The sequence below is a fragment of the Megascapheus bottae genome, unplaced genomic scaffold (genome assembly GCF_031878675.1).
Source record: "Megascapheus bottae isolate mThoBot1 unplaced genomic scaffold, mThoBot2.hap1 HAP1_SCAFFOLD_76, whole genome shotgun sequence".
NCBI lineage: Eukaryota > Metazoa > Chordata > Mammalia > Rodentia > Geomyidae > Megascapheus > Megascapheus bottae.
In genome coordinates, this window is record NW_028327824.1 from 292,310 (window position 1) to 308,618 (window position 16,309).

Here is a 16,309-nt window from a genome sequence, read left to right on the forward strand (position 1 = left end):
TTATAGACTATTTTAGTTTTCATCTTCCCCCCAAATGAACTTTGATTGTTTGTACATTGGTGTTGTTCCTTTTAGTAACAGAGGTTCCTACAGCTAGTACATGCATATCAGGCAGGGAACAGGTTGCAATACTTCCCAACCATACTGGCTGGTGTTTCTCCTCCATTCAGAAACACAAAGGTGTGGTCATGTCCAACAAGATTCATTTGGCAGAACTGCTTCAACCATGGTTCACAGATCCCAGAGTTTCCAATTCAGTGGTCTAGGGTCGAGGCTGATGTGTTCTTTCTTTCATCTTTTCTTTCTCTCTTTCCTTCTTTCTTTCTTTCTTTCCTTCTTTCTTTCTTTCTTTTTTCTTTCTTTCTTTCTTCTTTCTCTCTCTCTTTCTCTCTCTCTTTCTTTCTTTCTTTCTTTCTTTCTTTTGTTCTCTTTCTTCTTTTCTTCCTTCCTTTCTTCCTTTCTGTCCATCCGTCCTTCCTTCCTTCTTCCTTCCTTCCGTCCTTCCTTCCTTCTTTCCTTCCTCCTTTCTTTCTTCCTTTGTTTCTTTCTATCTTTCTTTCTGTAAAACGTACTTTATTGGGAAGCAGAGTGCTGCACAGCATAAACAACAGAGATTGCCAGATGTGAGACCTACATCCACATTTCCTAAGACAAAGGGGAATTTTTAGAAAAATCATCTGACCCATGGTTTCCACTGGGCAGGCACTAATGGCTTCCCAGTGGAGAGCCAGGAAAACTCCCATCACTTTCCTGAGGCAGTTGTGGTTCCTAGAGATAGAGCCCCTCAGGTGTGCATTCTTGTTTTTAATAAACAAGGTTTTCTTTAGATTTTTTGAAGTCTACATTTGTTACTTTAATTCTGTGTTCCCTCAAGGCCATCAGCCCGGCTTCCGTACAGATTGCCTTATTGTTGGCCCCAGAGAGATCATCTTTGCCCTGATCAAGTCATCTAGAGTCAGGTTGTCTGCCAGGACAGTCATGCTTTTATGAATGTGGAAGGTGAGCTTATTTTTTTTCTCATCTGGCAGGGGGAACTCAAACTTTCTGTCAATGAAGCCTGGTCTCATCAGTGCTGGATCCAAAGTTTCTATCTGGTTTGGGGCCATGATCACTTTCACATCCCCCCTTGAATCAAAACGATTCAAGTGGCTTAACAGCACCAACATGGTTCTCTGAACTTCTCTCTCACCTCCAGAGTCCAAATCTTACATTCTGGTGCCAATGACATCAATTTAATCAATAAACACAATGGATGGTTCGTGTTCTTCCGCAACTCGAAACAATTCCCATACAAGTAGGGGCCCATTGCCTAGGTGCTTTTGAATAAGTTGTGAGCCCACCACTCTCAAGAAAGTGGCCAATGTTTCATTTCCTACTGCTTTAGCCAACAGTTTTACCTGTGCCAGGTGGCCTATAGAGAATGATGGGTGTTTTATACCAATCTCTTCATAATATTCAGGATGAGTGAGCGGCAATTCCTCAGATTCCTTAATATACTGGATTTGGTTGTCTAAGCCACCCATATCTGCATATGTCTTCTGGGGAGCCTCTCCACCTTCATCACTGTGACCAGGGGGACCGTGTCATCCATTAGCATCTCTATCACCGCATGCACTTTGTGGTTGAGCATGACTGAGCAGCCTGGTTCCAGCAGGTTCTTGTCCAGGATGGAAAGGATGATGACACAGTGCTCAGAGCCCACAGATGTGGACACCATGGCACAAATGTCATCAGTGATCCTCTTCCAAGGTGCCTACCGACATCAGGGTCCCCCCCCCCAGGTCATCCACCTTCCATCTTTCCTCCTCTTGCTTTGCTTCTAATAGCTTCATTTGTTCCTGATTTCTAAGAAATTCTTCTTCCATGAGAAGATAATCTTTAATTATCTCTAACTTCAGTTATTTCAAGCGACACTGAGTGTAAGGTGTCACCAGTGGCAGTTTGCTGGCAGCATCTGGTCACTTCGTTTTCTTCTTCTATTTCTCCACTCTAGTTGGTACTTCATATTTCCTTTTCTTGTCCTTATCATCATTCATGCTACCTCTGGCCATGACCACGACTCTGACTCTGATCCATCTTGATTCAGCTACTGTAGCTGTTACCTCAAGTGTTGTCTTGCTAGCAAGGTCTCAAGTGGTGTTGAGGTTGCCCATTGAAGGACCATATGGATTGAGGTTATTTTCCTGATCCAAACCCTAGCGAAAGCAATATTTACTTGGGGATCACACTGGACCTCTCAGAAACTTTGGTAAGAAACAATCTATTTCATTGATTTCTAATGAATATAGCTAAAAGCCTCCTAACATTAGCCCTCCAGTGTACATTGGTATTTTTCTATCTCATTTAGGAAAAGGGAGATAGAGACAGAGGCAGACACAGACACAGATACAGACAGACAGCCACACCCATACATATATTACTTAGGAATCCCTTACTGCTTTAACTTTGCCTTAACATTCTTCATTTTACCAAACTGCCATTGCAAAAATCCATTATCTGGGTTGCCATATACGGGATTTCCTGGTTTCCATCGGCTATTTTTTAGAGAAGTATAACTAGAGCCACTGAAACTTCATACATGTTCAAGTCAATACACTTGCAATATTAGGAAAAGCAGATTAGTAGATCATCAAGGGGGGATTTCAAAATGATGTTCCAGTTCCTATATCCAATGGAAGTACTTTAGTGAAGACACCTTTAACTGCCTTAAATGCTGTCTTTTTTTAGATCTCAAGGGTATGAAAATGTATCATTTTTCCTTCATTTGTTCTTCCATTTTTGTGTTACAGTCACTTGAAATCAGGTTCTTACACTTGGTAAGTAGGCCTCTACCACTCAATCCATGTCATCATCCCTAATATTTTATTTTCAAAAAATGTATCAGGTTCAGAACTTAAACAGAAATCAGTTCAATATACACAATTTAAGACAAGAATAAGTACAAATTAAGGAACAAATGAAAGAAAAGTGTGACAGTTAAGTCATGGGTTTCCTACATTTGGATATCTTTAAAAAATGTAGCATTAAAGAATATGTATGTGATGTCCATAAATAAAATAATGATAGTGATGGCAGCATCTGTAATATTGAGGAAATCTGAAAAATAATGCTTTTTCCTGTAAGAGAAAATAAAAAAATGGTTATCTTCTTTAAGAGGATAGAGGAAAATCTTTAGAGCAAAAAGTACTTGACTCAACTTCATTAAAATTGTTATTGTAATAGATTCTATGAAATGGATGGACTGGATTTGGGAAAGAGAAAACATGATACTGGTGGAAGGTATTCAAGTACTAAATTTGTATTATTACATACTTGCATACCTGATGACAATCAAAGCTTAATGAATAAGCCATATACCCCAGCCATTGGACAAGAGGCATGAACTGCCTTCTCCAACGGAGTTGGAAGAAGACAAGAGCAAGTGTACAGTTCTGTTGAGCAACAATTTCAGTACATCATACTATCCCCAGATCAATATGTGAGTATCATATGAGATGGGTAGGAACTGCGCTTCTGAACTCATAATCTGTCCTTGCACCCACAATGGAATCCCAAGGGGCTGCTGTGTCCTTAAAAGGACAAAGACAGACATCCTTCTACCAGACTCCTTTCCACCACTGACTCCTGCAGAGGTGAGCACTAGTCCTCCAGGAAAAGCATCTTCACACTCTGAGGCAGTCTGTCAGGATCAGACTAACCTGGCAGTGAATAACTCTGCTTAGCTCAAAAGAAGAAGGAGAACAAGTCCTCAGGAAAGAACATACACTGCCTTCTGAAATGTCTTGGAGAAAGGGAGGCTAGGAAACCCAGTACCTGACTGGCCCAGCAGCCCATCCCCAAGGCTTGCCTCACCCATCCTACTTTTCAGAAAACCAGCAAGCAGGAGAGGGAAGCAATCTATTTCTTTCTTGCTACATCAAACTAATGATATAAGCAATCTCCACATCACCTGCAGATGCTTTCATTGAAACTTTTCCTTTCAATGAACTCAGGACTATTTAGAGTGCAGTATCTAGTATTTCACATACTATCAAACATTACTTGAAATTCCAGTCAGAATCAAAGTATTGATCTATAGACCTCAAGTATATACTTCTCCTTCTATTTTTTAACAGTCATGGGGCTTGAACTCTGGGACTGGGTCCTGTCCCTGAGCTATTTAGCTCAAAGATACCATGCAACACTTGAGCCAGAGAAACACTTCGGGTTTTCTAGTAGTTAACTGGAGATAGGAATCTCACAGACTTTAGCACCTGGGCTGGCTTGGAACTGTGATTCACAGATCGCAGTTTCCTGAGTAGCTAGGATTACAGGCATGAGACACTGGGCCCAGATTCTTCTTTTTTGTTCTTCTCAAGTCCTGGTGCTTCAACTCAGGGCCTGAACACTGTCCTTGGACTTTCTCAAGGTTAGAGCTTTACTACTTGTGCCACAGCACCACATCTGGCTTTTTCTATATGTGGAACCGAGGAATTGAACTTGGGTCTTTCTGCATGCTTGGTAGGCATTCCACCATTAAGACAGACTCCTGGCACTCATACTTCTCCTTCTTAACATACACATTGACATATTAATTACCTGGTCCCTTTTGGTAAATCCCTTTAAGCTTTATCTGTTCAAAGACTTTTCTCAACTACTCCATGAGAGTGTCTCAAGCAATATAAAACTAATTAAAGCTACTCAATGAAAATCTGGGTTTGGGCCTTGGCTTCAAGAATGCTTTTCAAGAGGCACACATTTGTTTGGATTGATCTTCTAATTAATATAGTATCCTGAAAAAAAATTGGCTGGGAGTTTGTCCTAGTAGAATGTTTGCTATCATGCACCAAGACCCTGGTGCAATTCCTTGGCACCACATATATAGAAAAACACTGGGAGTGGTACTGTGGCTCAAGTGCTAGTTCTTCAGCCTTGAGAAATGTCCAAGGACAACGCTCAGGCCCTGAGTTCAAGCACCAGGACTGGCAAATAAATGTTATTTTATGTAAATCAAGGAGATAAATGGGAGTTTCAAGCACACAGTTAAGGGAAATAGTGAGCCTGAGCTACTTGGTGGAGGAGCCAGTCTCAGTAGGGTTCTTCAGATTTAGGCTTCAGAGAGAATAAAACTTACCCTGTCACAAATACCTGTAGAACAACATCCAAAAAGAAAAATATAGCAATCATAAGGGAAATTGTTCTGTACTCTAATGGAATATGTAGTTTGCTGGTCGTAACTATAATATCTGTTACCATTAGACCATGATCGACAAAAATCAGTAGTATTGCCAAAATCCTAAAATAAATAAAGACAATGAGAGTTTGGCACCACATTTCAACAATTACTAAAACTATATGTCAGATGCTAAAAAGACATTATTTAAGATTATCGTGGCCAGTGGTATGAAGAATTAGTGCATTCCTATCTAAAAACATTGTTCAGTTTTTTATGCAATAGAAGCACTGAATAGTGAACAACATTCCCTCCTAAACAGTATACTGGAGGGTATGTAGAAACCACACAATAACTGCAAGCTAGAACAAAATGGAAATGAAATGACTAGTCTGTCAGTATAAACTCTTTAAATATTGATAAATTCTGAAGATGAATCTATCAGTTTCTTTTAGCACATTAAAAGTCATCAATCTGAATCTTTGTCAGACTGTAATAGTTAAAGCTCAGTGAAGGCATAACTGACCTAAGCGCTTGAAGGACTACCTGCCTGTGTGCGGTGGTTCATAGCTATGATATTAGCTATTCATGAGACTGAGGAGGATACCAGGTCAAGGCCAGCCCCAGCAAAGAAATTGCACAAACCCACTTCAACAAGATAAGCTAGGCGTGATGATGTGAGCCTCTTGTCCCAGCCAGGTCAATAAGGCAACTTCAATCTTCCTACTGAAGTCCAGGTCAGTCAGAGCAAAAAGCCAAACCTTATCTCAGAAATAAGAAAGTAGGAAGGGCTAGAAGTCTAGTTCAGTCAGTAAAATGCCTGTCCAGGAAGCATGAGGCCCTAAAATGACTAATGCCCACTTGGATCCTAAGATTTTTATTGAGGATTTTAACATGTATATGATTATTTATTTGGGGGTACTCCTTGTGCAGCTATGGACACATGAAAAAGAATTCAATTCCATACATATTTATGGAATTGAACTCTAAGTGCTTTGAAGCCTTTCTGTCACATATTTTAAACGAACTACCCATTGGTTGATTGTATCATTTATGTCGTTATGACGATGAATTGAGAAGATTTCAAAGTCTTTAAAACTGAAACTCAAATGAAAATACTATTAATTTTTATGTACTCTAAGGCACAGTATAATATTATTCTCATATGTAGAGTGGAACCCTAAGGAACATGTTTCCAGAATGGAGGAATCACATAAATAAGGGAGTTATTAGAATACAAGCTATACTTCCAAAACTTTAACACTTCGTTGTTATTCTTTCCTTTATTTTTGCTTTCCTTCTTTCCTCACTCCCTCCATACTTTTCCCTCCTTCCTTCTTTCCTACTTTCCTTCCTTCCTTGCTTCCCTCCTTCCTTCCTTGCACTCCCTCTCCCTCTCCCACAGCCTCTCCCTCGCAATCTCCCTCTCCCTCTCCCTCACACCCCTACTCTCATTCTTCCAGTATTTCTGTCTTTCCTTCTTCCTTTTCCATTCCTGAGCCTTGTACTCTAGGTGCTGTCCCTGAGCTGCTTTTGCTCAAGACTAGCAAACTCACTTGAGCCAAAATGCCACTTCTGGCTTTTTCTGGGTCATTTATTTGAGATAAGAATCTCAAGAACTTTCCTGTCCAAGCTGGCTTCCAGTGGTAATCCTAAGCTTTCAGCAAGGATTAGAGATGTGAGCCACCAGCACCCAACTTATATTTACTTACTTTCATGAGTAGAAAAACACATAGCCATATGTCATTACAGTGACTTGCTTAAATGCCATTTTTTTCTGAGTTATAAGACCAGCTTAAAACAATTTTCCAAGATCAATTGGATTATAGTATGAAGGCACACACAGGTTATTTTTCAACATCTTAACAGTAGAAACTCTTGTTGCTCAGTTTGGACTTTCTTAGATTCTTTTCACTTCAAATATTGATGTTATATTTTATATACATACTTCATTGCTTGTGATTCTACAAGCACCTGAATGATAGAGACAGTAGAATTTTATTTGCAATTTTCTTCATGTGGTTGCTGTAAAATGTGAATAAAAATAAAATCAGTCACATTTTGTCTCTCTTGATATGGCTTTGTTACCTTTTTAGGAAAATAGTAATCTGTTGGTCTTAGGAACCAAAACTTTGGTGCAAATCCAAACAAAAGTACATGCATTGTACAAGATTAACCAAAACCAAAGTCCTGTATAATATCAATTTAAAGGGATATTCTACACCAGTTTTATAATGAAATGCTTTTAATAAACAACTAAAATATTTACATTTATGTTTCATGAGTTTTTCACCTTCACATCCAGAATATATGAGGAAACAAACATACATATACCATACACCAAGTTTTGAATCTTTAGTGTAATATTTACCTTTCACATAAATTTCTAACCCTGACTTGATGGTAAAAGACTTTTCATCCACTAAATAAAGCACATACAATATGAGGGGCCTGTCCTCAGCTGTCAGTTCTCCATGAACAACTGGAAACCTAGTCGTCATTATATATTGGCCAACCCAATTCCCAGAGCAATGAAATGAGATACATCGGGATAAACACAGGCCCAAAAAGATTCTCGTGTCTCCCCATCATCATCTCTTGATATAGACATCTGACACGTAGTTGGGCAGAATTTTGTTTAAGGCTTGAAATACACCTTGGAGGTGAGCCATTATAGGAAAACATATTTCAAATTAAAACTTCCCTAAGGAGTAGTCTTTTCTCATTCTGAGAGAGAGAGAAGGGGGGAGGGAGGGAGGGAGGGGGAGAGAGAGAGAGAGAGAGAGAGAGAGAGAGAGAGAGAGAGAGAGAGAGGAGGGGAGAGGGAAGGAGAGGGAGGGATGGAGGGAGGGAGAGAGAGAGGGGGAAGGGAAGAAGGGAGGGGGAGAGAGAGAGGGGGAGGGAGGGAGGGAGGGAGGGAGAGAGGGAGGGAGGGAGGGAGGGAGGGAGCGAGAGAGGGGAGAGGGAGGAAAGGAGGGAGGGGGGAGAGAGAGAGGGGGAGGGAGAGAGGGGGGAGGGAGGGAGGGAGGGAAAGAGAGAGAGAGAAAGAGGAAGAAGAAGGAGGAAGAGGAGGAGGAGGAGGAGGAGGAGGTGGTGGTGGTGTAGGAGGAGGAGGATCAATGCTGGTGTTGTATCCTCTAGCTGGAGATAGTGGAGCACCTGCAGAGTAGTTTCTTACTGGGGCTTCCATAAAACACTGAATTGTCTTTGGCCACCACAATAGATTAGGAATAAGAAGAATTCTTGATATTTATTCTTAAGACAGCTAAGGTTTTAGAAAGGTAGCTGCAGATATTACATCCAATGCATCTTAGAAAAATATCAAAAATCCCGTATTGTCATCAATACTTCCAAGAAAGTTCTCTAATCTAAATCACTTTCCTTTCTTTGACTATACTTTCATGTGTGTCTGTACCTACATTCATGTTAATATCTATAAGTATACCTAGGTGAGTGGTGCATATATGTTCAGAACATACCCTTCATTGTTGTTAAGTTCATCAGGTTTTGTTGTGGTATCAGACAAGATATCGCTACAGGATGAAAACAAAGCACATTGTCAGGTATCTTCTAGACTTGATTACATATCCCCCCATATTTCTCCAATAACCATCAACCAACCGTTCAAAAATGTTTTGTTCTACTTCTATGTATTTCAATATATTCTGTAGTTTATCTAGCTGTCTATTTCTACTGGAGTTCCATCATGGGATGATAGCATGCAGTAATACAATCATTTCTTTTTTCCCATATATTTTTTGTAATTAACAGAAGGGTTACATTATATTCACCAGATTGAAGGTGCATCACTTCACATACATTGATACCCTTTCTCATGTCTTGGTCCCCATTTCCCTTCCCTCCTCCCGGAACATTATCTTGTTTTCCCCCTTCCCTATCTGTTTTCAAATAACCAAATATACGTATATACAATATATCAGATAACAAGGTGAAATACTGTAACAATATGAGATAACCAAGGGACAGCAAAAGAGATGAGAGATAACAGTACATTAAGGACAACAATCACTCATTATATGGCTTTTGTTTCTATATCCTGGAGGTCCTTTCATTTAGTGTCATATGACATGGACTTATGTATCTAGGTTTTGTTCTATTGTATATCTCTGCTAGGGGAGCTTAAGGTTTCTACTGATTATGAAAATGAGGGACACCATAGAGCCTATGTTCCTTTGAGTCTGACTTACTTCACTTAATATGATTTTTTCTAAGTGTTTCCATTTCGTTCCAAATGGGGTGATGTTGTTCTTCCTGACAGCAGCATAGAATTCCATTGTGTATAAATACCACATCTTGTTGATCCACTCATCAACTGAGGGGCATCTGGGTTGGTTCCATTCTTTGCTATGGTAACTAGTGCTGCAATGAACATCGTTGTGCTAGTGGCTTTAGTATGTCCTTGTTTCTGGACGGTTGGGTAGATGCCAAGTAGTGGAATTGCTGGATCATAGGGGAGCTCTATGTCTAGATAAGTAGGACTGCGTTAAACTGCAGAGCTTCTGTATGGCAAAGGACATAGCTAGAAAATTAACTAGACAACCTACAGAGTGGGAGAAGATCTTCACTAACCATACAACAGACAAAGGCCTCATATCTAAAATGTATCAACAGCTCAAAAAAATGAATCACTTCAAAACTAATCTCCAAATAAACAACCATCTAGTAAACAGATGAACCAAAGACTTAAGAGTCTTCTCTGAAGAAGAAATATGAATGGCCTATGGACACATGAAGAAATGCTCGACATCTCTGGCCAGAAAAGAAATGCAAATCAAAACAACTCTAAGGTTTCACTTCACTCCAGTTAGAATGGCCGTGATTGAAAAATCTAATAACAACAGATGCTGGAGAGGATGTGGACAGGAGGGATCATTACTCCACTGTTGGTGGGAGTGCAAATTCCTTCAACCACTATGGAAAGCAGTATGGCATTTCTTCAAAAGACTAAACAGAGCTCCCCCAATCATTTCTTATGTGTATCTATTAAGACTTCCTTTATACTCTACAAAGAAAACCGTTCGTATAATTACATTGTAATAGAGAAGGAAAAGAACAATTCTGCCTTTGTGCTGTAAATGTTATTTCCTTTGGAGAAAGCTTGGGGAGTGCTGGGATGATACTTATTCTGTGACTGTTGAGTGGAATATTAGGCAGATATGTGCTTCCATTGGCTATATGTCATCGGTTGAATCGGTTGTGGATTCTATGGAGAGGATCGAACATGGTTGTCATCCATCTCCTCTTTTATGTGCAGCGGTGTCTGTTGTGTGAAATTGGGTGCATTGAGGCTTAGCTGCCTTTTTGTTGCTAATCATTGCAGTATCTTTAGCCACATGAAGTCACTTTCATCTTGTATTATTTTCAAGTTTTCTTTGTTACATAGAAATACATTTTCATTTTCTTCCTTTTCAGCTCCATTCTGGGAATACCTTTTTCCATCCTTTCACTTCAACCTGTACTTGTCTTTGCTAAGGAGGTGAACTTCTTTTGGGGATATTTTTGTGCTGGAACTACTAGGGCTTCATCTTAGGGATTGGTTGCTCTTCCTTAGGTTTCTCAATCAATTCTGGTACTCTACCACTTGAGCCATACTTTCAGCTTTTTGCAAGTTAAATGGAAATAACAATCTCATACATTTCCTGCCTATGCTGTCTTTGAACCATGGTCTTCATGAGATCTCAACAGTACTGACCATTACAGGCATGAGGCACCATTGCCCAGAATCTGTGTCGTCTACCTTGACTGAGGTAAAAAGTACCAGGTGTATATTATTCATGAGGTACATAGTATACATGATTCCATAATTTCAGCAAAGCAGTGCCTATATATATATATATATATGTATATGTATAAAAACATACACATGGAGAATTCTTAGGTGAGTCTCCTGTCTCCTGGAATTTATCATTTGTTTAGATATAAGACTCTTCTTGGGGTGGCTACATAAAGACAATCGCATTTGGAACAGCATGAGGTAGTGGTAGGCAGGAAGCAGAGGTGCCTTCAGAAAGTTCAGTGAAGCTAAGAATCCTACAAGTGCTCTTCCCTCTCAGGTAGTGTTGTCTCTATGTTAGGTGGGTGCCCCAGGCCTTCACAAGTTCCTTCATCATTCCTGATGGAGCTTCTCTCACAGCCCTATAAAGTCTTGATATGTCTTCACAGAGATGAAACACTGAACCTTGAGTTTTTCGGCTGTTTTGCTTTGTTTAGTTGATTTTGTCCTTCTCGTCCTGGGTCTTGAACTCAGGGTGTGGGCACTGTCCTTGAGCTGTTGCAATCTATCCCTCTACCACAACCTACCACTATATCAGCACTTCTGAGTTTTTCTATGTGCATGTAGTACCTAGGAATCAAACCTAGGGTTTCCTGTGTGCTAGATAGGCAATTTAATAGTAGACCACCCACTCAGACCAGTTGTTTATTTTTTTCTTTTATTTCCTTTCTTCCTTAGTTTCACTCCCTTCCTTCCATCCTTCCTTCTTCCCTCCCTTTCCCCAGCTCTCTGTCTCTGTCTCTCTGTCTGTCTCTATCTGTCTCTCTCTGTCTGTCTTTTTTCTTTCTTTCTTTCTCCTTCACCTGGCTTGATACTGGATTTTTAGGGAGAATGCGGTGGGCGTTGGTCCAGAGTCTTATACTCAGGGCTTGGCTGCTCTCCCAGAAGTCTTCAGCTCAAAGCTTGTGCTATGTTCCTGGAGCCATAGCTGCACTTCCAGTTTTCTGATGATTAATTAGAGTCTCCTGGAGTTTTGTGCTTTGGTGACTTTGAACTGCAGTCCTCAAATCTCAGCCTCCTGAATAGCTAGGATTGCAGGGGTCAGCCAATGGCACCCAGTGATACTTGATAATTTTTGAATGAAATATATTAACTGTAAAGTGAGATGACTCAAGACTTGAGCTGTGGCATTCACAATCAAATCAAATGTCAGTGACAACATTGATTTGTCTTTTCAATCAGCTGCAGTTTGGAGGTGTAAATGCCCTCAATCCACCCAGTTTGCTGATTCCTTCATCTCATCCATTCTTCAGCATCATCTTGAAGCTTCTGTCTCAGATAGGATTCAGAAACCATAGTCCTGAGGCAGGAGCTTGATCCTTGCGATTAGAATTGTGGCCCTCACTTCACTTGGTAGAAGCACCATAGCAGAAGCACTCTGGCAGGATAATGAATACTTCTAGGATTTTAGTTTCATTGTTTTCTGCTAAAGAGTCTTCAGAAAACAGTGGAGCCTCCTACATCCTATTACCTCCAAATAAAATAATTAAATCACTACTGCTTTGTAAAACTTAAGAGAACTTTAATCTCCCTGAGAGAGTCCACATGAAGTATCTAAGTGACAAATGTAGGAATGATGATTCCCTCAATAAGAAAATCACTCCCCCCTTCCCTCCTCCCCCTTCTTCTCCTCTTCCTGCCATTTTCTCCGACTACTCTTTTTCTTCTGTGTCTTCATCCTTTATGTCTTCCCTTTGTCCAATTGTCTTTCTCTTGCATTGTAATGGGGATTGGACCCAAGAACTTGCCCATGCTAGACACTTAAATGACTTGCTACACATATCCTATCTCAAATCAAAGACAGAGGAATAGTCTGTCCCGCTTCAGTGAGGAAAATGCTCTGAAGTCTAGACACTGGCCGTCTCCCTTAACAGCCCTTCCAGTCCCTGTGACCACCCCAGCCAAGATGGCCTCTAGAGTGCAAGTTGCTGAAGTGTGTCACATTTTCTATGACATGGAAGTTTAAAAATTCTCCACACCAGAAGAAAGCAAGAAAAGGAAGAAGGTTGTCCTTTTTTGTCTCATTGCAGACAAAACTTATATCATTGTTGAAGAAGGCAAAGTAATTTTGGCTGGAGATGTTGGTGTTACCATAACTGATCCTTTCAAGCATTTTGTGGGAGTGCTTCTTGAAACAGGTTGTCACTATGCTTTGTATGATGCAAGCTTTGAAACCACAAATTCTAGAAGAGTTGATATTTTTGTGGGAGCAAAAAAAGTCAAATGATCTGTGTGAACTCCATGCCATTACAAAGAAGCTTCAAGGCATAAAGCAGGAATGTCAAGCAAATGGGCTGGAAGACCTCAACATGCTTGTATTGCTGAAAAGCTAGGTGGGTCATTAATTGTACCTTCTGAAGGGTGCCCTGTTTAGGCCATCATTCAGTGCCACAAATTAAAGCTTCCATGTTTAATGTTATCCTCTTGCTACCTAAGTAAAGCAAATTTACCTAGGACAGGGTTTTACTGGGGGGAAGCTGTCTTGTCATCTTCTAGAGTAAACTAAGATATATAAATATGTGGGGAAAATAGCCATAAATATATCTAGAGTCTAAAGTGAAAAACAAAATCTTGGTGCAGGAGTGCGGGAGTTGGATGGCGGGAGGTGAGGTTCCCGGTTTCAGAGAAGATGACAGAGGAACTGGATTTCATAGGGCAAGACTCAGTGAGGAGGTGGTCCTAACTCTTGCAGAGCTCATGGAAAGGCTGGAGCTGGCCTGGAGGATGCAAAATTTGCTCCTGAACTTCTGGAAAGCAAGTGTGAAATTGTAGAATGCGTCACAGAACAGCTGGATCACATGGAAGAAAATCTCAAAAGAGCCAAAAAGGGAGATCTGAAGGTTAGTATACGTCAAATGGAGATGGAGAGAATCCGTTATGTCCTTAGCAGCTGCTTGCAGTATTGACTCACAATGATAGAGAAGTTTTTCCCTCACATTCTAGAGAAAGAGAAGACAGGATCCTGAAGGGGAATCTTGCAGCCTTTCGCCAGAGGAATTTCCCTTCACCAAAGGGCACATGGCTCACAAGGACATTTATCTTAAAAATGTCACCTTAAAGCACATGCCCAACTTACAGAAGGTGGACCTCTAGAGGGCAGTTACCAAACTAGATCCAGACTCATATGTGTTTCTGAGAGTAAAAGAACAGCAATAAAATAGTTTGGTAGAACCCGAATCAGATGAGCAGATGGATTGGATGAGGACTCCCAACACTTGATCCAGTATTGTTCCTCTGATTGCTTCTGGAGCAGTGCAGCTAATTTAAAAATAACCAAGTGTGAAGACACAGAACCCCAGAAAACATGAGAAAGCCTATGCCACTACATGCCTCAGAACACTAAGGAGCTATTGCGCCTGACAGCAGGCTTTTCTCCCATTGCTGTGGGCCAGTAAGAATGGCAGGAATGCTACACTTCCATCTCAGCCAGCATCAGTGGGTGGGGCCCTTGCTCTTTTTGTTCTGAATATGAGGCAAATAAACAAGTCTGTATACCTTTTCAAAATAAAATTCTTTGAAAAATAAAGAATAATTCTTAAAAAAAATCTTAATTGTGAGAAGACTTTAAGAACAGTGTTGAAAAAATCTATGGACACTTGGATGCCAATACAGTGATCTCCGTGTTGGCTTCTTCACACACACACACACACACACACACACACACACACACACACACACACACACTGTACTTTCTATCTTACATTTTAATTGGTAATCCACTTGTAGGTACTCTTTTGGTTTCTACTTCAGTTTTGCTAAAGAATAAAAAGGAATGCAAAAGAAACCATGTCAGTTTGGGTCAAGTTAGTTATAATTAATGTTTAACTAGCAAGTTGATCTTCTAAACTTACACGTAGTAATCTACCATGTCATCTGTTCTAGAAAATGATTCTAATTGATCATATCAGGCCTGTGAAGACAGAAGATTTCAACCTGGTTATAGTTCTGCATGCCTGTAATCAATGCACACTGAACACAGGAGAAGAAAGATCATTCCAGGAGAGCTCAGAGTACCTTGAGACCATGGATTAACAACAGCAGCAAAATGCCGAAAGATGTATTGTTGAACTTCTTATTTTTACTACAATAGGACTTTATAGGCTAGCAATGAGGACCTCAGAAAATAGTATTATAAAAGTATCTTTATTAAAAAGTGAAAGATTTATACAATCTGAAGAGAAACCAAACTACATGACTCTGATGACAAAATGCCATAGGAAGAAAAAGTATCATCATATTCATAAAAATCTCACCATAATGTGGAATTAGGCAGACAGGCTCACAAGATGACCTAGGACTGGTTAAAGAAGAGCTTATGTGTGATCCTTGACTTTGCTCCACAAAGGATTCTTTCTTTAGCATAAATTTTCAGTCAAAAAACTCATTACATATGAACCAATCGATTTTCACTGCTCATGTCATATTGCTACTTCATATGACACCAAACATATTAGTAGCTAAAATCAGAAGATAAGTGAATTCGGTCACCATTTAATTGGAATAAAAATGATACACTTGAGATAAGTGCCTTCCCAAGCAGGCTTCTAAATGAGATCACATCCAACTTCCACTCACCACACAGCCATGTGAGAGGCATGTGTGACAGGCTGACCCTTCCTGATGTATGCTTCTTTCATTTTCCTAGCAGCACTGGTGTTCCAACACAGGATCTTTACTTTCTGCCATGCACTGCATCACGCCTGCCACCAGTCCTTTCATGGCGTTGGTGTTCCTTTGTGTCCAAGTGCTCAGCTCCAGCCATGTGTATGTGCATACTTATGAGTACATGTGTCTGTACATATATATATATATAATATGAACATAAACTTCCACCTCTACACTTGTCTTGGTTTATATCTTACCTTTCTGTCACATTGCCATCATCAGGTGCTGGACAAGGATCATGTGCAGTTGTGCTAAAATAACAAAAACACCTATGGTCACATATCACATGAATACGGAAGAGTTCAAATTCTGGGTCAAATTCTGATGCAGGTCCTACATTCATGCACTGTTTTCCCTATAACTGGTTCTCTTCTCACGTTGATTTGAAATAAATGCAACCTTACAGTTTCAGACCATGAAGAAATACACGTGATGACACAAAAATGACAGTTAGCATGACTGGCATTCTGGGAGTGAGTGTGTTTCTAGTTCAGTGTGTCATTAAGGAGGACAGGTGCAAGGTCATCTCCAAAAGAGAAAACAACCACATTACTCACCAAGCCACCAAAGAAATTTGGCCTCAAATCACTAAGGGGAAGGCAGGCTCGTCGACTATCCATGACCTTCCTCACATCTAATCAAAACCTCCAGTTTTTCCAAGTAACTACAGTTAGATGAGAAAAAGTAGCTACAGACTC

At 40.2% G+C, this 16,309-nt stretch overlaps 1 long non-coding RNA gene and 2 pseudogenes across 1 annotated transcript; 1 reads left to right on the forward strand and 2 right to left on the reverse strand.

Annotated features, from left to right (window-relative positions):
* Positions 1-768: 768 nt before the first annotated feature.
* LOC150039117 (26S proteasome regulatory subunit 4 pseudogene) lies at positions 769-1,918 on the reverse strand (annotated as a pseudogene).
* A 6,738-nt stretch (positions 1,919-8,656) lies between these two features.
* Positions 8,657-15,866, reverse strand: LOC150039118 (uncharacterized). Its single transcript, XR_016534524.1, has 3 exons — positions 15,809-15,866; positions 14,648-14,701; positions 8,657-8,685 (listed from the first exon to the last, which is right to left on the reverse strand). It is a non-coding gene; the product is annotated as an uncharacterized LOC150039118 (long non-coding RNA).
* On the forward strand, positions 12,853-13,320 carry LOC150039119 (destrin pseudogene; annotated as a pseudogene).
* Positions 15,867-16,309: the final 443 nt, after the last annotated feature.